General features: G+C 43.9%; 1 long non-coding RNA gene across 1 annotated transcript; it reads right to left on the bottom strand.

Annotated features, from left to right (window-relative positions):
* Nucleotides 1–15610: 15610 nt before the first annotated feature.
* LOC119480279 lies at nucleotides 15611–16118 on the bottom strand. The gene is made up of 2 exons (XR_005204866.1): nucleotides 15816–16118; nucleotides 15611–15694 (listed from the first exon to the last, which is right to left on the bottom strand). It is a non-coding gene; the product is annotated as an uncharacterized LOC119480279 (long non-coding RNA).
* Nucleotides 16119–18082: the final 1964 nt, after the last annotated feature.

Raw genomic sequence — 18082 nt, 5'->3', positions numbered from 1 at the left:
GAGCATTGCTCAAAACTGTGAGGCGAGACACGTCAGCTAAAACCACAATATCACTCTATAGTTCACCTGCTTGGCAGTAATGTTATAGCTGACCAGACGAAGGTCTCTCCATGAATCACTGCTGATCCTAGTGTTGGCTTTTCCTACTTCAGCCTCCGGGGCTGAAGCAGGAAAAGAAACGTTATCGTCTCCGACTGCGCCCGCAGACACCGGCACCTGGTCGGAGACGATAGCGTTTCTCTCTGCGGAGCCCCGTCACTTCAAAAGACAAGGAAAACTTCTGTTGGTCTGGAGGAGCTGCAGCAGTTAAACTGTGACATCATCAGTGACATAATGGAATGTTGCCATTGTGATGTCATAAACGATGTCACATAAACTGTGACATCATCAGTGACATGATAGAATGTTGCCATTGTGATGTCATAAATGATGTCACATAAACTGTGACATCATCAGTGACATAATGGAATGTTGCCATTGTGATGTCATAAACGATGTCACATAAACTGTGACATCATAAGTGACATCACGGAACGTCCTTGAAAGTTTACTTATAGAACCCCTTTACGCCCATCAATCACAGTTCAAAAACCAAGTGTTTTTTGACAATGCCACGCGCACGCAGAAGGGCCAGAAGACGGGGACGCAGGTCCTCCAGACGAAGGCGGAGACCTCGCAGGACCACCGGTGTCCGCAGACGGAGGTACCGCAGACGGAGGGTTGCCCGACGCAGACGCTAGGCAATGCCATTAAAAAACATGAAGCGTAAGCATTAATGCATCTAGCATTAATGCTACTGGTTTGTGTTAGTGGTTTTTTTTAGGTAGTATATTTTGCTTTATTTAGATTTTTTTAATTAACATTCACATAGTAGTATTCATGAACATGAACGGTAAGCATTAATGCATTAAGCATTAATGCTATTCATTGCAGCAGTTAAACTGTGACATCATCAGTGACATAATGGAATGTTGCCATTGTGATGTCATAAACGATGTCACATAAACTGTGACATCATAAGTGACATCTCGGAACGTCATCGAAAGTTTACTTATAGAACCCCCTTACGCCCATCAATCACGGATCAAAAACCAAGTGTTTTTTGACAATGCCACGCGCTAGCTACACTCGCAGCAGGGGACGCAAGTCCTCGAATGTCCACCAAAATGGACAATGGACAATGGCAACATCAAGGCAACTCGCTCCGCCTGCGGATGGGGACGCATGTCCTCCAATGTCTGACCTCGCAAGGCCTCCCTGTCCGCAGACGGCCTAAGGCAAATCAATAGCATTTATGCAATAAGCATTAATGCTATTGATTTGCCTAAGAGTTTTTTTTTTAGATAGTATATTTTACTTTATTTAGATTTTTTTAATTACCATTATCATAGTAGTATTCATGAACATGAAGGGTAAGCATTAATGCATTAAGCATTAAGCTCAAAAATTCCATACTAACATGCTATTTAGTACGCTAAAACAGTATGTGAGATATTTAAAGGGACTGTTTGTAAGAATCAGAAATGCTTGTTAACAGCGACACCTGTGGCCGTTAAGTCAACGAAAGTCAGCGTCGGATTCGCGCTTGCTCGAACTACATAGACATGAACGAGCATTGCTCAAAACTGTGAGGCGAGACACGTCAGCTAAAACCACAATATCACTCTATAGTTCACCTGCTTGGCAGTAATGTTATAGCTGACCAGACGAAGGTCTCTCCATGAATCACTGCTGATCCTAGTGTTGGCTTTTCCTACTTCAGCCTTCGGGGCTGAAGCAGGAAAAGAAACGTTATCGTCTCCGACTGCGCCCGCAGACACCGGCACCCGGTCGGAGACGATAACGTTTCTCTCTGCGGAGCCCCGTCACTTCAAAAGACAAGGAAAACTTCTGTTGGTCTGGAGGAGCTGCAGCAGTTAAACTGTGACATCATCAGTGACATAATGGAATGTTGCCATTGTGATGTCATAAACGATGTCACATAAACTGTGACATCATCAATGACATGATAGAATGTTGCCATTGTGATATCATAAATGATGTCACATAAACTGTGACATCATCAGTGACATAATGGAATGTTGCCATTGTGATGTCATAAACGATGTCACATAAACTGTGACATCATAAGTGACATCACGGAACGTCCTTGAAAGTTTACTTATAGAACCCCTTTACGCCCATCAATCACAGATCAAAAACCAAGTGTTTTTTGACAATGCCACGCGCACGCAGAAGGGCCAGAAGACGGGGACGCAGGTCCTCCAGCCGAAGGCGGAGACCTCGCAGGACCACCGGTGTCCGCAGACGGAGGTACCGCAGACGGAGGGTTGCCCGACGCAGACGCTAGGCAACGCCATTAAAAAACATGAAGCGTAAGCATTAATGCATCTAGCATTAATGCTACTGGTTTGTGTTAGTGGTTTTTTTTAGGTAGTATATTTTGCTTTATTTACATTTTTTTAATTAATATTCACATAGTAGTATTCATGAACATGAACAGTAAGCATTAATGCTCTTCATTTGCCTCAGTGTTTTTTTTTAGGTAGTATATTTTACTGTATTTATATTTTTTTAATTAACATTCACATAGTAGTATTCATAGTTCCTCTGATGAAGTCAATGATCTCTGTCATTCAGCCTAAACAAACATTCCGGTGACATCATCAGTGACATCATGGAATGATGCCTCTGTGACATCATAAATGATCATGTCACATTAACTGTGACCTCATCAGTGAAATCACAGTTTGTGGTTGCGCCAAAATTCCATACTAACATGCTATTTAGTATGCTAAAACAGTGTGAGATATTTTAGTAGGTCCGAAACCTTGGTATAAAACCATCAGCGCCGGTGCCCCCCAAGGCTGCGTTCTCTCCCCACTGCTCTTCTCCCTGTACACCAACGGCTGCACCTCCAGACACCAATCTGTCAAGCTCCTTAAGTTTGCAGACGACACCACCCTCATCGGCTTCATCTCCGAGGGTGATGAGTCCGCTTACAGATGGGAGGTTGACCATCTGGCATCCTGGTGCAGCCAGAACCACATGGAGCTGAACACCCTGAAGACAGTGGAGATGGCAGTGGACTTCAGGAGGAACTCAGCCCCACTCCCCCCCCTCATACTGCGTGGCTCCCCAGTTAACACGGTGGAGTTGTTCCGTTTCCTGGGCACGACCATCGCCCAGGACCTCAAGTGGGAGCTAAACATCAGCTCCCTCATCAGTAAGGCCCAGCAGAGGATGTACTTCCTGCGGCAGTTGAAGAAATTCAACTTGCCACAGACCATGATGGTGCACTTTTACTCGGCCATCATCGAGTCCATCCTCACCTCCTCCATCACCGTCTGGTTCGCCGCCGCCACCGCCAGGGACAAGGCCAAGCTGCAGCGGGTCATCCGTGCTGCAGAGAAGGCGATCGGCTGCAACCTTCCCTCCCTCCAGGAGCTGTACACCTCCAGGACCTTGAGGAGGGCAGGGAAGATTGTGTCCGACCCCTCCCATCCTGCACACCATCTCTTTCAGTCTCTGCCATCTGGCAGGAGGTTAAGGTCGATCAGGACCAAAACCTCACCTTGTATATTTTTATTCTTATTTTATTTTAACGTTTTATCTATTCTTTTGTTATTATACTGTTTGATTTGCACCAACAAAACCAAAGAAAATTCCTAGTGTATACCTCTTACACCTGGCAATAAACACCATTCTGATTCTGATTCTGATTCTGAAACCAATAGTAAGCGAATTGCGTACTACTTCCGGTAAAATATTACAGTATGCAACGCTGAACATTATGGTGGCATAAATATCCCACAATGCAATGTGGTTGTTGAAGACAACGTTCATAATAGACATCGACAGACAGCTCTGTAACATCAATAACACTTCAATTTAACTGTAAATATAAAATGTCACTTTCCTCGGTTTAATAAATATTTTAAATTAATTCAGATTTTGCATCTCAAAAAATGTTGTTTTGGTCGCCTGAGGTTGGCATCGGTTACCATGGTTATGCGTCTCCAACCAGCAAGGGGGAATTAATGATTTAAATGACCTTTCAGTGTGTCCGAAAAAAGACAGGTACTACTGTTTATTTGCACAAAAGTATGTTGAACTTACTATCCTACTATCGTACACCTATTGAGTATGTAGAGCATTGATGCAATTTCGGACAAAGCCTGTGTATATTTTGACAATCCTTTGCTGTCCGTAGACGCGGGAGAATTTTCCGACTCAGACGCTAGGCAATGCCAAAAAACATGTAGCCCAAGTATCAAAATGACAGTTCCCTTAATTTTTTTAAAGATCCCATATGTTTTCATGCTGTAATGTTAAAAAAAAAGCCTTTATTTACCTCATGCTGTCTGCATGAATATGACTGTATTCATTTCATTCACAAAACCACGTCGAAAGCTTACTTTTGTTCTATAAGTAAACTTTCGGGCGTAACCCCCTTGATGCCCATCAATCAGGTATTACCTGAACAGAAAACAACTGTTTTTTGACGATGCCACGCACACGCAGGCAGGCGACTCGCTATGCTCGCAGACAGGGACGCAAGTCCTCCAATGTCCGCCGCAAGCGGAGACCTCGCAAGCCCTCCACTGTCCGCAGACGGAGAACTTTCAAGTCCTCCACTGTCAGCAGACGGGGGGTTGCTGGACGCAGACGCAAGGCAACGCCAATAAAAGTGCAGGGTAGGTATTAAATAGCATTTCCCTTTCTTTTTTTTTAGGTCGTACAACACTTACATAAGTTTTACTCTATTTAGTCTTTTTTTTAAATTAACTTCAACATCCATCCAACAAACCATCCATTAAAACAGTTCAGGGGTGGACTGAGGAAGCCACCTCAGCTCTACAGGACTGTTTTGATACCACAGACTGGGATATATTTGCTGAGGAGACAGATCTGGAGGGACACACAACGGCTGTCCTCTCCTACATAAACTTTTGTGCTGAAGGTGTGGTTGGGACAAAAACCATCAAAGTCTTTCCGAATCAGAAACCGTGGCTCAACGGCGAGGTGCGGACCCTGCTCAGAGCACGGGACTCTGCCTTTAAATCTGGGACCTCGCAGGAATACAAAGAGGCGCAAAAGAGACTGAGGAGGGGGATCAGGGAGGCCAAACGCAGATATAAAGAGCGCATAGAGGAGCACTTTCAGAACAACGACTCCAAGAGCATGTGGCAGGGGATAAAAACCATCACTGGCTACAAAAACAACTATACAGCCTCAAGTCCCACAGACAACACTCTTCCTGATACCTTGAATCACTTCTTCGCTCGGTTCGACCGGGAAAACAAGGAAACCAACATCCAGCCTGCACTACCAGAGAAGGACCAACCGATAAAGCTCCAACACCACCAGGTCAAATCCGTCCTGCGCCGAGTCAACATCAGGAAAGCGTCAGGACCGGATGGGGTCTCCGGACGAATCATTAAGGCCTGTGCAGACCAGCTAACAGGGGTATTTAACCACCATCTTCAACCTCTCGCTTGAACAGTCTGTTGTTCCCACATGCCTTAAGGAAACCACCATCGTCCCTGTACCCAAGAAAACCAAAGTGAACTGCCTGAATGACTACCGGCCAGTTGCTCTAACCCCCATAATCACAAAATTTTTCGAGAGACTAGTTCTGTCCTACATTAAAACTGTCATCTCTGCCGATCTTGACCAACACCAGTTCGCTTATCGGACAAACAGATCGACAGATGATGCAATCACAACAGCTCTTCACGCAGCCCTTACACACCTGGATCACAACAACACATATGTAAGGATGCTGTTTGTTGATTTCAGTTCTGCTTTTAACACAATAATTCCACACAAACTGGTTCAAAAATTGAGCAACTTGGGCTTAGACAGTTCACTGAGCACATGGGTGCTGGACTTCCTCAGGAACAGACCCCAGTGTGTCAGGATGGGGGACCACACCTCGGCCACTCTGAACCTGAGCACTGGAACACCACAGGGGTGAGTCCTCAGTCCTTTTCTCTACTCCCTCTTCACATATGACTGCTCAACTATTCACCCCACCAACACCATGGTCACATTTGCAGACGACACTGCTGTAGTAGGACTGATAACCAACAACAAGGAGACAGCCTACAGGGAGGAGATCCAACATCTGACACAATGGTGTTCCCATAACAACCTGGATTTAAACACAACTAAAACAAAAGAAATGATAATAGACTTCAGGAGAGCAAGACGGGTGGAGCACTCTGCCCTCTGCGTACGTGGAGAGGAGGTGGAGAGGGTGGACTGCTTCACGTACCTCGGAGTCCACATTTCGTCAGACCTCACCTGGTCCAAAAACATCTCTCATCAGGTGGGGAAGGCCCAGCAGAGACTCTACTTCCTCCGGAAGCTGAAACAGGCTCAACTTCCTCAACACCTGCTGATCAACTTCTATAGGGCAACCATTGAGAGCCTCCTGACCTACTGTTGCACTGTGTGGTTTGCTAGCTGCACAGTGGAGAACAGGAGGGACCTGCAGCGGGTGGTGAGGATGGCGGAAAAAGTGATTGGGACCACATTACCCCCCCTCAGTGACCTATACACTGGTCGGCTCTGTAAGAAAGCCAGCTGTATTTCCAAAGACCCCACCCACCCTGGAAATGTACTGTTTGCTCCCCTTCCCTCCGGAAGGAGATACAGGACAATTAAAACACACACAAACAGACTACGAAACAGCTTTTACCCACAGGCTGTCAAGTGTGTAGAACCTCCCCACCCCCACCCCCCAAAGGCTGAGGACACCAGCTGCTGAACAATAATTTGCACTTTATGATGATCCACTTATTTATTGTTCTACTTGTGACTGAATGTTTTAATGTTTGTTTTTCACTGCAAAGACCTGCTAAACTGTTTTTCATTGTTTTCAATGACAATGACAATAAAGTATATCTATCTATCTATCTATCTATCTATCTAACATAGTAGGAGTCTTAATTCCTCTGATGAAGTCAATGATTTCTGTCATTCAGACTAAACTAACATTCCTGTAACATCGTCAGTGAGATCATGGAATGTTGCCTCTGTGACATCATAAATGATAATGCTACATAAACTGCAACATTGTCATTGACATCATAGAATGTTGCCTCTGTGACATCATAAATGATGACGTCACATAGACTGACTTCGTCGGTGAGATCATGGAATGTTGCCTTTGTGAGATCATTAATGATGAAGTCACAGGAATGTCTATTCTGCTCTATATGACAGCATTCTGTTACGCTCTATATGATGCTATTGTATTCCACTCTATATCAAAGCATTTGATCAGCACTTGTAATATTCTGTGCCGCTATATGAAAGCATTCTATTTCGCTCTAATGTCATTACGAGTAATCAAAACGCAATTGTGGATATCTCTAATGTTAATTCCAGATAGTCAAGCTTAGCTATTAAATGTTAAAACAGCTTACCATAGAATTGTCCGATGCAGACGCTAGGCAATGCCAATAAATATGTAGTCCAATCATCAAAATGACAGTGCCCTGAATTTTTTTAAAGGTCCCATATGTTTACATACTGTTATGTTAAAAAAAAGCCTTTATTTTCCTCATGCTGTCCGCCTGGATATGCCTGTATTCACCCTCTGTCTTTTAGTGCATTTCAATGGAACTGCAACAGAATTTTGTTGCTAGGCAACAGTTTAGTTCCATGTTCACTTTCTGTCAGCTGATGTCATTCACATAAACTGCAACTGGACATAAACTGGGACACATTTACGTTTACAAGTTCTATATATCGTAGATTTGTGACATCACAAATGTACAGTAATCCTGATGGCTCGTTTAAAGGTACAGTTTGTGAATACGGGCTGTGTGTATACTCTGTGGATTGAGTATTCCACTTCTTTCATATTATTTATATAGCAGTTAAACCTGCTTTATAATAAAAAAATACCTGAACATCTCGCTTTTTATAATATGGGACCTTCAAGGCATAGAACAGTTAAATAAATTTGACCGTATTTAGTTTTTTCAAATTAACATCAACATAGTAGTAGTCATAGTTCCTCCAATGAAGTCAAGGTTTTCGCACAGAGATTGACAGAGTAGTAGTCGACACATGGGACACTACAATTGCCAGAAAGTCTTGACAATCAAATTAAACTAACTCTCCTGTGACATCATCAGTGACATAATGGAATGTTTCCATTGTGATGTCATAAATAATGCCACATAAATTGTGACATCATGAGTGACATGATGGAATGTTGCCATTGTGATGTCATAAATGATGTCACATAAACTGTGACATCATCAGTGACATAATGGAATGTTGCCATTGTGATGTCATAAACGATGTCACATAAACTGTGACATCATAAGTGACATCACGGAACGTCCTTGAAAGTTTACTTATAGAACCCCTTTACGCCCATCAATCACAGATCAAAAACCAAGTGTTTTTTGACAATGCCACGCGCACGCAGAAGGGCCAGAAGACGGGGACGCAAGTCCTCGAATGTCCACCAAAATGGACAATGGACAATGGCAACATCAAGGCAACTCGCTCCGCCTGCGGATGGGGACGCAAGTCCTCCAATGTCTGACCTCGCAAGGCCTCCCTGTCCGTAGACGGCCTAAGGCAAATCAATAGCATTTATGCAATAAGCATTAATGCTATTGATTTGCCTCAGTGTTTTTTTTTTTAGATAGTATATTTTACTTTATTTAGATTTTTTTAATTACCATTATCATAGTAGTATTCATGAACATGAAGGGTAAGCATTAATGCATTAAGCATTAAGCTCAAAAATTCCATACTAACATGCTATTTAGTACGCTAAAACAGTATGTGAGATATTTAAAGGGACTGTTTATAAGAATCAGAAATGCTTGTTAACAGCGACACCTGTGGCCGGTAAGTCAACAAAAGTCAGCGTCGGGTTCGCGCTTGCTCGAACTACATAGACATGAACGAGCATTGCTCAAAACTGTGAGGCGAGACACGTCAGCTAAAAGCACAATATCACTCTATATTTCACCTGCTTGGCAGTAATGTTATAGCTGACCAGACGAAGGTCTCTCCATGAATCACTGCTGATCCTAGTGTTGGCTTTTCCTGCTTCAGCCTCCGGGGCTGAAGCAGGAAAAGAAACGTTATCGTCTCCGACTGCGCCCGCAGACACCGGAACCCGGTCGGAGACGATAACGTTTCTCTCTGCGGAGCCCCGTCACTTCAAAAGACAAGGAAAACTTCTGTTGGTCTGGAGGAGCTGCAGCAGTTATTTCTGCACAAACGTCAACGGTACATTCACTAGATATTCTCAGAGCTACGAAGTCTTCTGCAGTGTGTAGTGTGCGCGCACACACGTGAGGTGGAGCGAGAACACGCGCGGTGTGTGAGTGAAGGCAAGCAGGCAGTCTGAACAGCGTAGCCACACGCGAGAGCGCATATGCGAGCGTGCATGGTAAACCGACCCGGTAGATTTATACGTGAAAAAAGTTACAAACAGTCCCTTTAAGTAGGTCCGAAACCTTAGTATAAAAACAAAAGTACGCGAATTGCATACTATTTCAGGTGAGATATTACAGTATGCAACGTTGAACATTACGGTGGCATAAATATCCCACAATGCAATGCGGTAGTGAAGACAACATTCATAACAGACAGCTATAACATAAATAACACTTCAATTTAACTGTAAATATAAGATTTCACTTTCCTCAGTTTAATAAATATTTTAAATTAATTCAGACTTTGCATCTTTCAAACCTTCGTTTTGATCACATGAGGTTGGCATCGGTTACCATGGTTATGTGCCTCCAACTGGCAAGGGGGAATTAATGTAAATTACTTCTCAGTTTGTCCGAAACAAGATAGATACTACTTTTTATTCGCACAAAGGTATGTTGAACTTACTATCGTACTATCGTACACCTATTGAGTATGTAGAGCATTGATGCAATTTCGGACAAAGCCTGTGTATTTTTTGACAATCCTTCGCTGTTCGCAGACGTGGGAGAATTTTCCGACGCAGACACTAGGTAATGCCAATAATGTAGCCCAAGCATCAAAATGACGGTTCCCTTCATTTTTTTAAAGGTACTATATGTTTTCATGCTGTAATGTTAAAAAAAAGCCTTTATTTTCCTCACGCTGTCTGCCTGAATATGATTGTATTCACTTCATTCACGGAACGTCGTCGAAAGTTTACTCATGTTCTATGAGTAAACTTTCATCAATCAGGTATTACCTGAACAGAAAACAACTGTTTTTTGACGATGCCACGCACACACAGACAGGCGACCTCGCTCCACTCGCAGACAGGGACGCAAGTCCTCCAATGTCCTCCGCATTTGGAGACCTCCCAAGCCCTCCCATCAGACCAAATCGGATCGAATGCATCTCCTTCACCCACCCCATGAATGGTTGTGTCCACAGGGAATCAGCATTTGAAAACCCCTTCACTAATCTCTGAATACTGAGCAGACGACGGAGAGAGGGGCAGATATTAGGACATTCTCATATATGCTATCGCACTTCTCCATCTTTAGCGGTGAGAATTCTTGAGCAGAAAAGGAAAGAGGATGAAGATCCTATCACATAACTGAAGATCTGGTAGCGCACCACACACACACACACACACACACAACTCCACTTAGCATGGCTGGGACTAACCTCACTGTACAATATGTCTACATAGGTCATTGTTGAGTCTTTGTGAAGGGATAAAGTGAGAGCACAGGGGAAGGTGAGTGTCTGGCCGCGGCTGTGGCCTGGACTCTGATAGCATTGTGATGAGTGAGTGTGCAGCGCTGGAAAGGGCTGCTTATTGAAGGATAAAGGGTGAGAGGATGAATGTAAAGGAAGCATTATGGTGACTCTTTGAAAGACTGCCCCTCTAAAGGTCTACGGCCTTTGGAATCCCTTCATCGTATTCCAGAGATTTTTTAGATATCAAAAACACAGAGTGGTTTCACCAATTATATACATATGGCATTCCGTTCACGAAATTATTATATATATATAATGTGAAATTTTAGAATATTGAATGAAATACTGAATATATGGAATGAAATGTAAGAATATGGAATGAAATCCTGAATATATTGAATGTGAATACACTCTTCATCTATAGAACGGTGTTAAATATGTTTACCAGTATTATTTTGACCCGTGGTACACACATTCACCAGGGTGTTAATTATCTCCTCATTACTTAGGATTGCTTATACTAGATGTCGTGCTGACTCGCTCATGGTGTCACATACGTCGAGCAGCACCAAGATCTGTACGGATAATGACCTAAAACAGAGTTTCATTCCATATATTCAGGATTCCATTCCATATATTCAGGATTTCATTCCATATATTCAGGATTTCATTTCATGTTTTCAGGATTTCATTCCATATATTCAGGATTTCATTCCATATTCTCAGAGTTTCATTCCATATATTCCGGATCTCATTCAATATTCTCAAATTTCACGTTATATACTGTATATAATAATTTCCTGAATGGCATGCCATAATATATATACATATTACATCCATCTTGGACATCCTCAAGTCTTGTAATTACCAGGCACACAATCTGCTTTGTCTCCCAAAAGGGATGGACTCTAATTGAGGGCCAAATTAAAGAGCTTAATGAAACACCGCTGTGGACCATTTATCACCACTAACAAAAAGGACGGTGATGACAGAGGAGGAAGGAGAAACGCCGATACATAAAAATATCTATGTAGTGTTTCTTTGGCTGAACTTCACAACTTAAATCTCACTCGATATTTGTTTTCAAAGCTGACTGGGAGGAAATATGCAAAGGAAAGGATTATACTTTTTTTGCACAACCGAACAATTTTGACATAGCAAATAAAGAATGGTGAGCCTCCTCTTCCCTCAGTTCAATACACTGGGATTGGTTATACAGCTGCCCCTGGAGCTACAAACAATACTACATCGTTGTGTGTGTGTGTGTGTGTGTGTGTGTGTGTGTGTTGACAGATTTGACAGACTGTGTGACCTGCCAGTGGTGGACAGATGAGTATGTGTGTGAGCGTCCAGGAGAAAGTGGTTTAAGAGGCTCCTGGATGACAGAGGCCTCCCAAATGAGATTATACTTTATTGTGAGTGCAAGGACCTGGCTGTAATTCAGTTTGAAGAGAACATCAGGCCTGCATTAAACTGTGAAAGTTCACACTTGGCAATATGGACCAATAAGGGAGCGGCAAGGCTTTAGGTAGGGCATAAAGGAAGAAGAGAAAAATAAGACCAATAAACGGCAGAGTTCTTCCCACCAACTCTTTACTGTTGTTCAGTGGAACTTCTCTTATTCTCTAATGTGTCTGAACCGCACATTGGAGGGATCTGTGGGGAAGATCAACGTTGAGATTAACAAATATTATGATATTAAGTCCTGTGGAAAACTGTGACTGCACAGGGTGACATCAGGGTGACAATCATAGAGTAAATCACAATGTGATATTTCTCCGAAAATAAAGACAATAACATAGTATCGTAGCACGTAATTAGGCAATGAGCAATATCACAAGATCATGTATATGATATGTCACAATAAATGGTTTCAATGTTTTTGACAATTTTTTTTTGGGCGCAATAAATTTACCTAAGCTTTCAGCTCTCTCGTTGCACAACCCAATATCACGCCAACGCGTGTAACAGACAAGACTTTCCACCAGAGGATAGCGTGTCAGTGTCACGTTTTTCCTCACAGAGGCGTGAATATTACACGCATTACCAACAGAGGGCAACAAAACCACTCACTTAGGTTTACTCATCTTCAACCGCTTATCTGGGTCGGGTCGCGACAACAGCTCCAGCAGGGGACCCCAAACTTCCCTTTCCCGGGCCACATCAACCAGCTCTGACTGGGGGATCCCGAGGCGTTCCCAGGCCAGTGTGGAGATATAATCTCTTCACCTAGTCCTAAGTCTTCCCCGTGGCCTCCTCCCAGCTGGTCGTGGCTGGAACACCTCCCTAGGGAGGCGCCCTTACTAGATGCCCGAACCACCTCAGCTGGCTCCTTGCAATGCAAAGGAGCAGCAGCTCTACTCCGAGTCCCTCACGGATGACTGAGCTTCTCACCCTATCTCTAAGGGAGACGCCAGCCACCCTCCTGAGAAAACCCATTTCGGCCGCTTGTACCCGTGATCTACTTCTTTCGGTCATGACCCAGCCCTCATGACCATAGGTGAGAGTAGGAACGAAGACTGACCGGTAGACCGAGAGCTTTGCCTTCCGGCTCAGCTCTCTTTTCGTCACAACAGTGTGGTAAAGCGAATGCAATACCACCCCTTGCTGCTCCGATTCTCCGGCCAATCTCACGTTCCATAGTCCCCTCACTCGCAAACAAGACCCCGAGGTACTTGAACTCCTTCACTTGGGGTAAGGGACTCATTCCCTACCCGGAGTACGCAATCCACTGGTTTCCTGCTGAGAACCATGGCCTCAGATTTAGAGGTGCTGTTCCTCATCCCAACTGCTTCACACTCGGCTGCGAACCGATCCAGTGAATGCTGGACCACATCCTCTGCAAAAAGCAGCGATGAGATCCTCAGCACACCGGACTTTGGTTTAAGAAAAACCTATTCCTAAAATAAAGTAAAAGTACCAAAGTAGTAGTTTAAAACTATGTACAAGAGCAAACCTCCAAAGACGCTCTCTCCAGATTTCTTAAAAGAAGTTTAAAATCTCCTAAGGGAATCATACTGGACAGCTTCAACTCCTACTGTAGCATGTTGTAGGTCAGGGGGCAGAGTAGGAGAAGGCCTTTCTACTAAATTCTGAACAGACTGAGTAGATCGAGGGAGTATGTATTGGTAACAAAGGTTCCCTTATTGCTTCACGGTGCTTTATTTTCATATCTAAACATTTTCATCTATTCTTTGCTGCATGGACAACATTCACATCACGGCCAGCTAAAACAAAGGTTACGGTAGTGTAACCCTAGTTCTATAAGCACAAGCGGAGCCTTCTACTGGACTCTATGGGTTATACTATGCCAGCTATCCCATGCCCTCTTCAGCGAGCGGCGCAAGAGCGGCAAGCCTCTTTGGTAGAGGTAACTATGGTTACAACCGCGGCACCACATTGACGTAAACACACTGATCCAGACCGGCTAAGGTTTAGACACTGCAGACCATCTACTTCTTTATAATCTAGGCTGCAGCAGCGGAGAATAGGGGGCTCTAACCAACCCAGACAGTACACAACTGATCTGGGTAAAGACATGGTCTAACACTGCAGGGGTCAAAAAGACAACAGTAGACACCCTGCACACCACATTCTCCAGGTCATCAAAGAGCAAGGGAACATGTATATGTGTATCATGCCCAGAGGGGGGGTCAGGTGCAACCCAACTGACACACACACCCCACCCTTTTCACCAGTTCTGTGTTGTTCCAGCAAGCACCGACCCTGAAAAGAAGTCCGACATGTCCAAGAGATAGAACCGTATGAACGGGCAAGGCGTCAACCATTATGCCGCCGCACATACGTCCTCGACACTCACCCCACTGAGCCTGAGGGGGGGCCGTGCATTCAACATCCAACACATGAACCAGGAATAGCAGATGCGATCTTGCGTCATGTGGTGGAGGACATCCAGATGTATGACCCTTGACCTCAATGAACTCCTCAAGTTCTAGGGAACAAAGGAGAGGTTCGGTCTGAGAGTAGCCCTGCTGCGGTCACCACGACAACAAGCAACTGGGACACACCGCCTCTTTCTTAGTTCTGAGGCTAACGCAAGCAGCAAAGCTGTCTTGAATGACAGCGACTTCAAAGAAGAACGCTCTAGAGGCTGAAAGGGGTCCTTCACCAACGCCTCGAGCACCAATGGCAGTTCCCACTGCGGGGAGGAGGCGCGCATCACTGGCCGTTGCCTCCTGACCCCCTGCAGAAACCACAGACCAAAGACTGGTCTGTCGCCAAAACCCTTGTGCCAGGAATAAATGGCTGCTGCATACACTTTAACAGTGGCATGAGATAGCCCTCTATCCATCAAACAGTGTAAAAAGGAACAGGACAGGGGATGTAACCTCCTTTCCTCGCACCAACGCTGAAGCCCCAACCACTTTCCAAGACAGAAGAAGTCCTGCAATACGTCACTGTGTTCTTCACTGCTCACCTGAATGATCCATTTGCCTGGGGGAATAGAGACACCACACCAAGAGGCCACTGGTTCACCTTTAAATGATCTGGACCTGCACCTAGAATGCTTCTATGTTTGTTTTCTTAAATTCTTTGAATGCTGCAATTAACTACTAGTGCTACAGTCCATTTTGACAATCTGCATCGCCGGTTGGTCATGTCTCTCTTCCACTGGTCTGTTAGAGGTGAAGTTGGATACATGTAGAATCAAGGCCATGCTGACGGAGGAGAGCCTGGGCAACAGGAAAACCAGAGGTGCACAACCACGTTGCCGATCTTGAGCTGGACCCACGTATTTTGTAAGTGAACTTTATAATGCATGTTGTATGAATACCTCAAATTATTTGTGGCCCTCATGATCTCTGGACCTGTACCTGGTATGTGACTGACAGTCATACCACTTTGGTGGTTCAGCATGACTCTTTAAACTATTTGTAGCTCTCTTCACAACAACACAGACACAGGTCGGTTCTTTGATACGGGCGTTTATTGCTTGGACACGTCTTTCTCTGATGCTTCACTTCTCAGTCACGTCATGCACACGCCGTGAAAACTACGAATCAACATAGCACAAGCATATCGGTAAAATACACTTGACATAGCATGAGAACAAAGGAAAATACAAATTGGCAGGAACATGAGTTAAATTGCATTTACAGGTAGAACAACAATACCTCGTTGGCCGCTTGTCATGAAAAGAGGTTCTTGAGTCCATGAAAGTCCTTTTGAAAGTCTCTTTGACTGTCTGCTTTTAGCTTCAGACGTCGATAATCATAGCTTTAAACACTTTACAGAGCCCGCGAAAGGCATCTGCTCCTTCACTTACGTTGGATTGTTTCAGTCCCTCAATGAATTCCGTCGTAGTGGTACTACACAGGGAACATTGGTTCCGGGGCGGAACGTAAAACACAGTGGACTAATGTACTTTTGACTGAAACACTTCTACCTGTTACACATTTTGAACTGTATGAAACAAATAATTTACTCACATCATATTTAAATTTTTAACCTTACATTAAATGAATTATCTATTTATTTATTTATTGCATGAACTTATGTGATCAATTACTAATTATATATCATGAACACATTTATGCAACGGCACTTACACTCCCACCAAATCACTCATTAACTCTGAATGTGGGATTTTCTTTAAAACAAAGATTATGAAAATAATCAACAAAGTGTTTTAAGTCGGAATGACTGATCTTATGTATGTGACTTAGTTGGCCTCTAGCAAGGTAACTACTTTGTGAATAGGCCTTTCAAGGTAAACTGATCTAGTATGTGGTTTTCCTTTATCAAGTGTAGTGTCACTGACTAGTAGCTTCAGCTTTCGCACCATGCCGTCTGCACTGGGGTGAGCTTCCACAACTCTGGCGAGCTTCCACTCGTTTCTTGGTGAGCTGTCATCTTGTAGAATCACAATGTCATCTACTTGTGAATTCCGGGATGTTCTTTGCCATTTCTGTCGTTGTTGAAGGTTGAGCAGGTATTCCCTCTTCCATCTTTGCCAAAATTCGTTGGCTAGGAACTGCACTCTTCTCCACCTTTTACTCAGATAGAGGTCTTCTTTGCAGAATTGTCCAGGAGGGGGCAGAATGACTGATGATTTCATGGTCAGTATATGGTTGGGTGTGAGAGGTTCTGGGCCGGTAGGATCGTGAAGATGTTCGACACTTAGTGGCCTGCTGTTGATTATAGCCATTGTTTCGTAAAGAAACGTCCTCAGAGTTGTAGTGTCGAGTCTGCTTGCTGACTTATCAAGCATGACAGTTAGAATGCTTCGGATTGTTCGAATTTGGCGCTCCCAGACTCCACCCATATGGCTTGCCGATGGGACGTTCATCACAAATTCACAACCGATAGCTCTTTGACGTTCTTGATCCATTCCCTTGAGCAACTCAGAAAACACTCTCTTGGCGCCCATGAAATTTGTTCCCTGGTCGCATCTTAATTGACGTACAGGTCCTCTGATGGCTACAAATGCGCGCAGCGCATTCATGAAGGCGTCTGTTGTCAAGTCGTCAAGTGTTTCTATATGTACTGCTCTCGAGCATAAGCAGGTAAACAACAATCCATATCGTTTTAATTCCTTTCTTCCTTCCTTTACGATGAAAGGGCCGAAACAATCGATGCCGCAGTAGGTAAAGGGAGGGGATGTCTCAGTTCTCTCTTCCGGCAGATCTGCCATTTGTTGAACCTCTGTAGTTCTTCTGTATCTTCTACATTTTACACACTTGTAAATATGTGAGGAGACAACATTTCTGCATCCTAAGATCCATATTCCGTTTGCACGCAACTCGTTCATAGTCATGCCTCTTCCTTGGTGATGTATACATTCATGATGATGTTTGATGAGCAGGGCTGACACATGAGATTTCTTCGGAAGTATTGCGGGATGCTTTACGTCATGGTGTAAGGCTGATCAGGATAGCCGTCCTCCCACCCTGAGGACATTGTTCTTGTCCAAGAAAGCATTCAACTGGTGTAACTTGTTGTGCTTGTTCAGGGTGTTTTCTTTCTGGAGTTTGATTTTTTGAATGTCTTCAGCAAAGGCTTCTTCTTGCACCAACTTGATAATGAAGATTTCTGCTTCTCTTCTTTCTTCAAGACTGGTTGCTTCGTTCGTTCTTTTCTGAAGTGCCTTGAATTCTCTGACATATCTCTTGAGCCTGGCGACTGCTCTCACGGCTCTGGACCAGTCAGAAAACTTAGTGAAGCGGTTCGCCATTGAATCCACTTCTTTCGTCTTGACTGCGTGAACATGTGCTTTGCGAAGCTCAGGGTCAGTCGTTTCTACTTCTCCCATCATTTCCTCTTCACATGGGAGATTAGGTTTGTCTGTCTTGAAAGGAAGTGGGAGTTCATAGTGGCCATCTTCTTTCTGCCTTATACCTTCTTTCACTTTAGACAAGAAGAGAAGGTCTTCCTGAGAGAC

This window comes from Sebastes umbrosus, chromosome 21, assembly GCF_015220745.1.
Source record: "Sebastes umbrosus isolate fSebUmb1 chromosome 21, fSebUmb1.pri, whole genome shotgun sequence".
Lineage (NCBI taxonomy): Eukaryota > Metazoa > Chordata > Actinopteri > Perciformes > Sebastidae > Sebastes > Sebastes umbrosus.
This window is presented reverse-complemented; position numbering and strand designations above follow the sequence as displayed.